The sequence below is a fragment of the Balaenoptera acutorostrata genome, chromosome 6 (genome assembly GCF_949987535.1).
Source record: "Balaenoptera acutorostrata chromosome 6, mBalAcu1.1, whole genome shotgun sequence".
In the NCBI taxonomy this organism is placed as follows: domain Eukaryota; kingdom Metazoa; phylum Chordata; class Mammalia; order Artiodactyla; family Balaenopteridae; genus Balaenoptera; species Balaenoptera acutorostrata.
The window spans coordinates 9,737,023-9,747,169 of record NC_080069.1 but is presented as its reverse complement, the minus strand read 5'-3'; the positions used below and the strand labels follow the sequence as shown (position 1 = coordinate 9,747,169).

The following is a 10,147-nucleotide window of genomic DNA, read 5'->3' as shown; positions in this document are numbered from 1 at the left end:
GATGAGTTAAGCAAGGCTGGGGCTAAGGGATGAACCAGAAACATTTTTAAGCCCCTTCCTTGCCGATGAGCCACTCTATCTATTCTGTGTCCAAGAGGCCTTAATGCATAATTGTAGCTTTTTTTTTTTTTTTTTGCAGCAAAAGGAGATGGGCAGCTGCTGCTCATTTAATTACAGCCAATTTGGGTGGTATTTATTGAGCCTTATGTGTAAGGCACCTTCTTAACAATGTCCCAGCCCGACACAACACTCGCCCCTACATCCCCCCTAAGAAAAACCTGACCATAGGATTCCCAGGCCAGAATGAAAGCCTCCGGCCTCCTTAGCAGAAGGGGCCGGGCCTCCGGGGGGGCAATGGTATGCCTCAGCCAAAGCCGGCTCCTCTGACATTTTGTTTTCTCTCCATTCAGTTCTGGTGCTGACACGATGCAGGTTTGCTATAGAACTCTTCAAGGTAGTAAGAGCACGTTAGAGCACTTAGAGCATTATTTCAAAATGGGGGAAGAAAGGAAAACAGACAAAGAAGGATGTCCCCGCTGTAGCTATGATTTTTACTTTTATTTTTCTGTTTCCAGAGCACCCGTAATGGGAAGTGCTTGCTTCCATATATCAATGAACACACAAATAAAACGAGGCAAAAGAACACTTTTTCTTTCTTTCTTTCTTTTTTTTTTTTTTTTTTAAGGCTATTGCCCTCACTTGCGACAGCTCCACACGCTAAGGATGTAAAGCGGGAGCCGCTTCCAGGGCACCCATGGGAGAAGAGACAAAAGCTTCCCTCTTCATGTCCGAAAAGGGTGCCTTTCCCAAATCGCTTTTTCAAGTTTCCCTCCTCAAAATGTGAAATGACGTGGTCCGAGCACTCCGTGTGCATCGATGGTGTTATACATGTGTGCTAGCTCTCAGATCGGCCCTGGCTGGGCTTCTGGGGAGGGGGAGGGGGGAACTCAAGGCTGAGGCCCTGGGCTTTCTTCTGATTGAAAAGTGCCGCTCCAAAAATGGCTCCAGAGAAAGCAAGCCCAGAGGTGGTGAGGAGGGAGGAAAAAAATTCTCTTTTTTAAAAAGTGGGAATTATTTACTTCAACTGCAAAGGAAAAATCTCCCTCAAAAGGGGGGGGGGGGAAAGCCTGAAAGTAACCACTCCACTGCCCCCGCCCCAACTGGGCTAAGTGCTGGGACAAACAAACAAAATGACAGATGTGCTCAGTAAGTCATCTTGGATGGGGGAAGGGTTTGAATAGAGGCAAGGAAAAAAAGCAGAAGCCAGGCCTAGTGTTTGCTGATTCCAGCAGAGACAGTAAGCAGCAAGGGGCCCGGGCTATGGGATACATAATTGGCTAACGAATAATAAAGCCAGAATTGGATATTAACAGCAATTAGTTTCTGTAGAGGCACTGGGGAAAAGAGCTGTAGAAAACCCCTTTGAGCCTTAAGCCGAAGCCATGTGAAATTAAACCAGTGTCTCAATTAAATGGGAATAAATATTGCCACATCAATCTGGGTATGTGTGAGGGGCTGCAGGGAAGCCCCCCTGTGACATCCCGGTGCACCTTCCTGCGTGTGTCACAAGCTTTCCGAGGCACGACCTTTGTCAGGCACGTTCTGCTCCTGACCTGTGTGTGGCCTCTGGAGGCTAACCGGCCCCTTTCCTTGGGCACGTGACCTTGAGACCAGGGCTCTAAAGGTTATTTCAGGGCACTGGCCTGTTAATCCAGGGGAGGCTTGCATCAATAACACTGCACCCTGGTGGGCCCAGCAGCCGAGAGAAAGGAAGAGTTTAGTTCTTTTTAAAACAGAAACCAGGTCCAGTGGACGGAAGGGCCCTATCTCCTTCGGCCTGGGACGGGGGGCGGGGGGCGGGGCTGGGATTTGGAGGTTCACGGAGCCAGAAAGAGCAAGTCAGCCCGGCTTCTCAGCGGCTCGGTCCCCTCTGGCGTAGGATCTGGAACCAGAGCTAAGTCTGAAGGAGAAATGTGTCGTTCTCCTTCTGGGTTGAGGATTCCGCTGTTGTTTTGGCTTCTTTAGAGCGTGTGTGGGAGTGGGGAAGGAGGGCGTTTGGGGATGGGAAGGAAGGTATCTGGGGAGGGCGAGGACGCGTCGCTGGGGGTGGTGAATCTCTGGGTCCTGGGGCGAGAAGCCCAGCGCCGTGGGTAGAGGATGGAGGAGGCTGGTAGGAGTAAAGGGGAGTCAGGGAGGATGCAGTGAGGTGGAAAATGCCCCCCCCTCAAAACAAAAAAACAAAAAAACCCTCAAGAAGGGCTTTCACCCTTGCGCTCTGCTGGTGGGGAGTAAAGGGGGTGCCTAAGAAGTGACTTTCCGGCCGGGTCCTCTCCCACCCTCCTCCCATGTACCCCCTTACGGGCCGCACCGGTCCGCCCCTCTTTCCCGCTCAGCCTGAGCCTTTCCAGAGTGTGGGCTGAGGTCGTCGGGGCTGCAGGGCCGGGAGTGGACGGGAAGGAGGCCCGGATGGGGATGAGGGGAGAGGGACCGAGGCCGGGGCACCTGGCGGTCCCGGCGCAAAGGCCAGGCCGGGAAGCGCTGGGAGCTGGGAGGAGAGCATGCTTCACCTACCAAGGCCTTCGGTTTGCCACGTCCCATTCTTCGAAGCTGAATACGTACCCCCGCCCTGACCCGCGCCCCGTTCCTACCCCGGACTCCGTATTCATCTCTGCTGACCGTCGTGTGCCCATCTGTGAAACTGGGGGAGCGGAGGTGCGCGGAAAAGGTAGCCTCTCTGGGGACTGTCCCTCCCGTTGGTGGCCCCGTGCCGAGGGTGCCCTGTCCTCTCCGCGTCTACCCGCACTTTGGCTCAGTCCGAAGCTTCGGGAAATGAGGGTTGACCTAGGTTTTTGGGGCCCCAAGTTTCTTGAGCAAGAAGAGAGAGAAAAAAAATAATCACAGCCGGGAAAACAGGAGCAAAAAAAGAAAAGCAAAAGGAAAGTAGCCCTGTTCATCTTCGCTTTGCTCGATTTAGGTGTCTTGGGGGCATGAGGAGAAAAGGAGAAAAAGAGCAAGCCTCGTGCACGTTGGAAAGCGGGTCACTGGGAGCCCCGGGGCGCGGGGCCGCGGGCCGGATGGGCGGCGAGGCCTAGCCCGGTGCCCCGGCAGCAGAGCCGGCCGCCTGGCAGCACCCGCTCGCCCGCCGCTCCCTGCGAAGAACCGCCTTGAGCACGTTGCACCGAGCAGCAAATGGAACTTCCAGCGAAAATACCGCCTCCTAGGTCCTAGGTCTCTATATTTGTGTATGTTTAAGAAATAAATAGATTGGCTTTTAATTTAAAATAAACCTCCCTCCCCGCTTTAATTTAATAAGTGATCCTGGAGCTTTATTTGCGGGGGGTGTGTGTGTGTGTGTGTGTATGCAAACCATGACCCAGGTCCTCATTTCTTGGGTAACATTTCCATTTTAAGACAAAAGGAAGAAGGATTAGAAAATGAAAAGGTGACTCTATTGAGAGTTGCTGACACTTCATTTCTGACCTGGAACATTCCTTGCTCTCAGTAATACCTGCTTTTTTTTTCTGAGGCCATCTGAATTTGACGCAGCTCTCTCCAGGCCCCCAGGAGTCCCCATACAGTGGCCCAGAGCAAGCACACGTGGACCGGAATGCATTCCATATGAAGTCTTTTTCTTGTCCTATGTCTACACTGGAGATGCAATTAAGTATTACATGTCTTTTGTTGTTGTTGTTATTGTTTTTTAAACTGAAGTCCCAGAGCAAGCACACGTGGACCGGAATGCATCCCATTTGAAGTCTTTTTCTTGTCCTATGTCTACACTGGAGATGCAATTAAGTATTACATGTTTTTTTTGCTGTTGTTGTTTTTTAAACTGAAGTCAAATTGAGTAAGACTTGGCAAAAACACCCAAATAAAAGAACTCTAGATGGGACTTGGAAGAAAAAACATCTTTATTAGGTATTATAATTCTCATAATTGTTATTGACAATAATCAGCCAGGCAAGCCTCAAACACAAACCACCAGCACACCCCTCAGCCTGTGTTGACTCACTAAACCCACCCACAGAGTAGATGAGGAAGGGTGGTTCCAATCTGTCCTGGGGAGAATGCTTTGCAGCTGCCCCCAAAGGACTCCATTCTAAGATTGGAACAAGGGGTGGGGGAATTATGTAAGTCCAGTAGAGGGAAAGAGAAAATTATTTCCCTGCGGAGATAGTATAGGTGGATGGATGTTTTGTATGTGCGGTTAAATGCCTTCCTATAAATATTAGCAATGGATATGATTGTGCAAGAAAATCTATGTATATATGTGTATATGGGCATATGCCTGCTGAGAAATCACCCCTCCCCCCAAATCTTTATTTCTTGGGTTAAGGCTCCTCATGCGCCCACAAAAACTGTCCCCCCCCTCCCCACCCCGCTAGGGAAAGGAATGTAGAGGCCATACAGGAATTTACCTTTGCCTTTGTTAAAGGATCAGTTTCTTTTCCGCTTAAACAGAGATCTGGGCCTGGGCCGTCTCTGGCAGGGGAAAGAAGAATATTACCAAGTTTTCCTTTGATACATTTCTAAATCCATCTTAAAGTAGCTGGTGCTGTCACCTTGAGAAACCTATGAGCTCCCATCACCATGAGGACCATAATGATGGTGGTGTGTGTGAACCGACGGGGGTCTTCATAGCATATTCGCTCAGCAAACTGCCCCCAAACATGTCCTATATTTAAAAATTCATATAGCTTTTCCTTCATTTAAGCCACAGCTTGTAATTAGAGGGGCTCAGATAGAGAGGTAGGGGTGAAGATGACGTTGAGGGTTAAAGAAATGCCTTGAAAGAGCAGAAATCATCAGGTTTCTTACATAAATACCGCTGGGCAGAAATAGGCCCCTAATAGAGCAGAAGGTAAGAAGCTAGGACTGATCTTCACCTTATACCTCTATTTGGTGAACACAAAAGGGGCCTTGAAATTACCCAGGGGGCAGAGTGGTGCATTCATCGGTGCCATTTTCGGCCATTAAAGCCCCCCTTAAAACCACATTTCATAATGAGACCTGGTGAACACTGGAAAAGCCCCGGCAAACCCAGAACACTCCCACACACATTAGAGCTTTCTGGAACAAGAGTTTATATAAGTAATAAAATAAGAAAATACGCCCCTCCCATCCTAATTATCGGCAGCAGGAACCTGGCAGGCCTCGTCCATGGTGCCTGCGGTTTAAACTCTCAGGGAGAAGCGTGTTAGGTTTCCACCTCAAAGGGGCGTTACTTGGGGAGGCATCTGGAGATTGTACTGGCGGCAGACACATCAGCGAAGGGCACAGGCACGTCTGATGGAATTACGGGGAAGCAATTACGGAGATGAGGCTCATTAATGTGGACAACTGTGGGGTCGAGGGTTGGTCATCAGAGGCTTAAGTCAGGCCCCAAAGCACTGAAAGAGCAGCGCTCAGAGGAGGTGGGGGGGGAGGGCCAAGGAGGGACCATTTAGAGGGAGGACTGTTTTGAAGGCAGTGGCTGCCGGTCCCTCTTAGGACAACCCTGGCTAAGGCTCCGGGGTGAGAGAAACTGCTTTCTCTTCTGTCCTCCAGCCAGGCTTGCCTTCTGGGACGTGAAGAAGAGCCCTGCGCCTGCAGTTTGCACGACGTGAACTGCAGCCTTCTCTCTGCAGGGGTGAGTAGGTTCTGGCACATTTCTGCCAGACTCAGAGAAGGTTCTGGGAGTGTCTGGAATGGGGCACAGCACACTTAACCTCACCTGCCTCCAGACACTCCCTTAGGAAGGCAAAGGAAAAACCCAAGATGTAATAATTACACAATGATCGGCACATAGTAGGTACTCAGTAAATACTTGGGAGGACATGAGGCTAGGGATCCATGAATACTAATTTATTTCGTGGGCTATACTGAGGCTTTGGAGAAGAAAGAGCTCCTCAGTAAGCTTCAGCTGAGACTCTTTTAGGCCTTGATTACTCTGTCAGGAATCAAACTAAAACTGTAAGCATCCCTTATGGCCTTGGTCTTGCAAAGACGGGCCTCTGCCAGGGGCGGGGAAAGGGATGCAGCAGCCTTCCTGGGTGGGAAGATCCAGGTCTTGGCCTCCTTTCTCTGCAGGGATCTGCCCCTCCTCCATTTTCTCCACCTGGAAATTAATGAGTTTAGGTCTCTCCACTGCAGCTCAGGGTCGGGGGTGGGGCTGTGACTGTAGAGCGCAGGGGGATCTCTAGGACCAGCTGCTGCACTAGGTCTGCCGATGGGGAGGAAGGCTGATTTGGGTAGCAGGCTCTTCAGGATGAGGGAGGGTTAACCCTTACCGTTCCCTGAATGGCCTCTTTCAAAAACAGTCTTTCCTCAGACCCCCACCTGTACACATTCTGTTTTTCCTTCTGTTCAGATTTTAAAAAGGAACGCACCACCTCCACCCCCTTGGGTCCATGTAGGTTACTGCACCTCTCCCTTCCTCGGCATCTCCTGGATCTCTGCCTGAAACTGCAACTGCAGCCGCCAGGAGGAAGTGAGTTGCTCCTGAGAGCCCTGGCCATACTTTCAGCTCTGATGGAGCTTGTGGTGAACGGTCCAGGAGTTTGGTGCTTCTTCCCCCTGTATCTCAATGACTTCCTTTGGCTTGTCAGGTGCCCACAGCGCTACAGCAAAGAGGGACAAACACCTCCCTCCTCCCTTCCTACTGGCTGCCCTCCCCCCAACCCCCAACCGCCAGCAGAACCCAATATATCTGCAGTCCCAGCCCTGACACAGTCTGCCGGTCTTCTGGATGCCAGCTTATTTGTTTAAAGGGTAAACCAAAAGCTAAGACCAGAGCAAAAACACAGCCACGAAGAAAGGTGTCGCCCCGCATACAATGCACCCCGAGCCCAGAGAAAAATCTGCACACGGAAGCACTCCGCAATGCGCTCACAGCAACTGCCTCCCCGCCCCCCGCCCCCAACCTGGGCTTGCACAGATCTGTGTTTCTGTTACAGAATCAGCTTCTGTTTCTCTCTGAGTCTGTTTGCATCTCTAAGCCCCTGTCTGTCACAAGCCACACACCTCCCCAGCCCAAAGGCTCCGGTTGGGGCAGCCCAGCCGGCGAGAGCCCGCGACCCCTCCCGCCTGAAGCCGCAGCGCTGAGCTCTGCGGAGGGCGCCTCGGCTCTGTGGCTCCTTCCTCGGAGGGCCCTCGCGGACCGACGGTGCACAGCCAGCCCCATTCTTGGCATTCACCGCGTGCCTTAATTGTATGGACATTTAAATCAAGGTCCGCTGTGAACACGGAGAGAGAGGCCTTTCTCCTGAGGAAGGAAAGGAGGAAGGAAGGAAAGGTGGAAGAAAGGAAGGGGGATGGGGAGAAGATGGAATGAGAAAACTAGGAAAAACAAGGAAAAAGCGGCGCGTGTGCGTGCGCACTGACAGCGGGGACAGGCTCGGGGTGGGGGAGCGCAGGGAGAAAGGGACCACAGCATCCTCCCTACCGCAGCTCCCCCGATCACACAGACAATGAGATAACAGCGACGTCTTCCAAAGGCTCTTTGTTCTCCCCCATCCTTTCGGATCCAGGCTTTTTCCTGCAAAGCGGAGGGGGTGGTGGGTTGCGGGATGTGGGTGGAAGTGGGAAACGGAGGGGTGCCTCCCCCGTGTTAATTACCCCGACTCCCCCGGCCCCTTCCGCCAGCCTTGCCTCCCCTGCAACCCCAGACAATGAAAAAAACAAAACAAAACAAAACAAAAAACACCACCAACCCCACCTCGCCCCAGCGCAGCAGACCCTACCCACCCACCTCGCCCTCAGCTTTGCCCAGGAAACTGAGGGGGTCAGGAGGGGGAAGACGAGGGCAAGGAACGAGCAGGGCAGCAGGAGCTCTGCAGCGGCTGCCAGGGCAGGGCAGGGCAGGGCGCGCGGCCGCAGCCTTTACCTCGCTCGCCGAGTCCAGGCGCAGCCGGGCCGGGCGTGCCGCAGGGGCTAGCTGCCGGGGTCCGGGGCCAGGATCTGGGGAATCAGCCTTCCGGAACTCGGCTGCTGCAGTCCTCTCGCTCAGGTCCCAAGTGGTGGAGGGGAAAAAGAAAAAGGGGGGGGGGAAGGAAAAAAACACCCATAAGACCGAGGCCCATCTGGCCCCTCATCAGCTTTGTCAAGTCTTGCATACGCTAAAATGCTAATGACCTAGATAGCTCATGCAAAATGCAGCAGGGAGGGAGGGAGCGAGGGAGGTAGGAGGGAGGAAGAGAGTGAAGGGGGGGCATAGAGAGGGAGGAGGAGACGGAGGGGAGGGGAGGGAGGGAGGGAGGGGGAGAGAGAGAGGGAGGGAGGGGGAGAGAGAGAGAGAAGGGGGGGGAGAGAGAGAGAGAGAGAGAATATCTATGTCTTCGAAACACCCCTACCACTCTCCCCACCCCACCCCAAACTGTCAACGGGCTTTACCAGGTGAAGGGTGGGCACAAATTTAAAAGTCACTCTTGCCTAATGTGCTGGATCCCTGGGTTTCCCCCCCACCCCCGGAAAAATAGGGGGAGAGGGCCAGAGAATGAGAATCCCCAAAACCAAAGGGATAATAAGACATTATTTTCAGCCCCTTCCCTCCATGCCCTCCTCTACCTCTCCACTCTGTTTACACACAAATCCAGACGCCTCCTTAAGTGTGTACATGGACATATCAGTTTTTCATCAATTTCTCAGAGCTCCTATCAACAGACATCAGTATTCTCATCCCCAGCAAAACCCATCCTGTGAACCCAAAGGGGGGTTAAAACAGACCCCTTCTTTTCACCCTCCTCCTCCAGCTGGCCCATCCCCGCTCGCGTCCCCCTCCCGCCACTATTCCCTTAGCCCTCCAGCCATCATCTCTGGCTTCTACTCTTTTCTAAGCCTTCTGCCCCCCAGTCTCCTCTCCAACACCCGGATCTCCAGAGGGTGAGGCAGGGAGCAGGAAAGCCAAGTTGAGTCTACCTGATCTCCCACAATTCTGCTCCCATTCCCAGAAAACAAACAGACAAACAAGCAAACGCAACTCCTCCCCAACAATGACACTGTCCAAGCACACCAAAAGGATAAATAAAATTCAGTTAGAATACCCTCAGAGGTCCGCACGCCGGGCAGGCCCCCTACCGCACGGGAGATCACTCGTATTCCGGAGCCAGCGCTCCCGCGAATCCCTTCTGGCGAAACCCAAAGTGCTTTGTCCGGGTTGGGGGTGGGGGGGTCTATTCAGGGTCTTCTTCTCTCTGTTCTTCTTTTTAAGAGACTGGTCGCAGTCCGCAGCGTTCCAACGAAAGGCAGTAGATCTACTGGAATAAAAGGGATCAAGATAATGTACAGGCAGAAGAATGAGGGAGGGATACGGAGAGGCAAAGGAAGTCCGCATCTAGGGAGCGGCCGCCGGGGCCCAGCCCGAGTGGCTGCCTTCGCTGGGGAAGGGGCGGGCGGAGAGAAGGCGCTGGTGGTCGCTCCCCTTGGCAGGAGGAAATGATAACCATGATAAGAAGCGTCATGGTGATGATCATGAGCATGATAAAAAAATTCAGAATCTCCCTTTGGTGAGCCAGAGCATGCGTGCAGGGCGGACTGCACTGCTGGCGGCGGCGGCGCCAGGGGGAAGGAGCGCAGAGCAGAGCAGGAGGCAAAGGTTGCAGCGGCAGCACCCTCAGATGAATAATAATACCGCGCAGCGCAAGTTGCGGTTTAGCCTGGAAATCCAGCCCTCCGCGTGAACTCACGTCGAGGGCGGATTGCAGGGGATGGGGAAGAAGGGGGAGGGGGAGGGGACGGAGGAGGAGGGAGGGGCAGCAGGGGAGAGAGGAAGGCAGAGAGGGACAGAGAGAATTTGGAGCCTTTTAATTTATCTTACCAAGCCCCAATCTCGCTCGCCATCCTCTTCGGGTGAGGTCCTTTTGAAAAATTATTTTTCCTTTAACGGATTATTCAGCTAAAAGAAGCCACATCTGCTGACTGTACCGAAAACAAGAGGATTAGAAGCCGGTCCACAGAGCCGGGCCCGCAGCCCCCCGCCCCCTCTCTGCACCAGCACACGTCATTCTCACTGCCCCCGGGTACCTCCCTCTCCTGCTTGCTTGGGGAGAGCTGCGCCAAGGAAAATGCGGATTTGGGGAAAGTGACAAGTGGGAGCGCTCGGAAGGGCGGGAAAACCAAGGCGGGAGGTGGCGATTCGCACCCGCACATTCACACGCGCTTCCGTTTATCC

General features: G+C 53.1%; 1 long non-coding RNA gene across 2 annotated transcripts; it reads right to left on the bottom strand.

Moving 5' to 3' along the window:
• Nucleotides 1-3,893: 3,893 nt before the first annotated feature.
• On the bottom strand, nucleotides 3,894-9,937 carry LOC103007238 (uncharacterized). Of its 2 annotated transcripts, none has more exons than XR_009008647.1 (5): nucleotides 9,794-9,937; nucleotides 9,021-9,233; nucleotides 7,865-7,982; nucleotides 7,424-7,516; nucleotides 3,894-4,482 (listed from the first exon to the last, which is right to left on the bottom strand). It is a non-coding gene; the product is annotated as an uncharacterized LOC103007238 (long non-coding RNA). The 2 variants fall into 2 exon arrangements; XR_009008648.1 differs by having other exon boundaries at nucleotides 9,021-9,230.
• Between the last annotated feature and the right edge of the window lie 210 nt (nucleotides 9,938-10,147).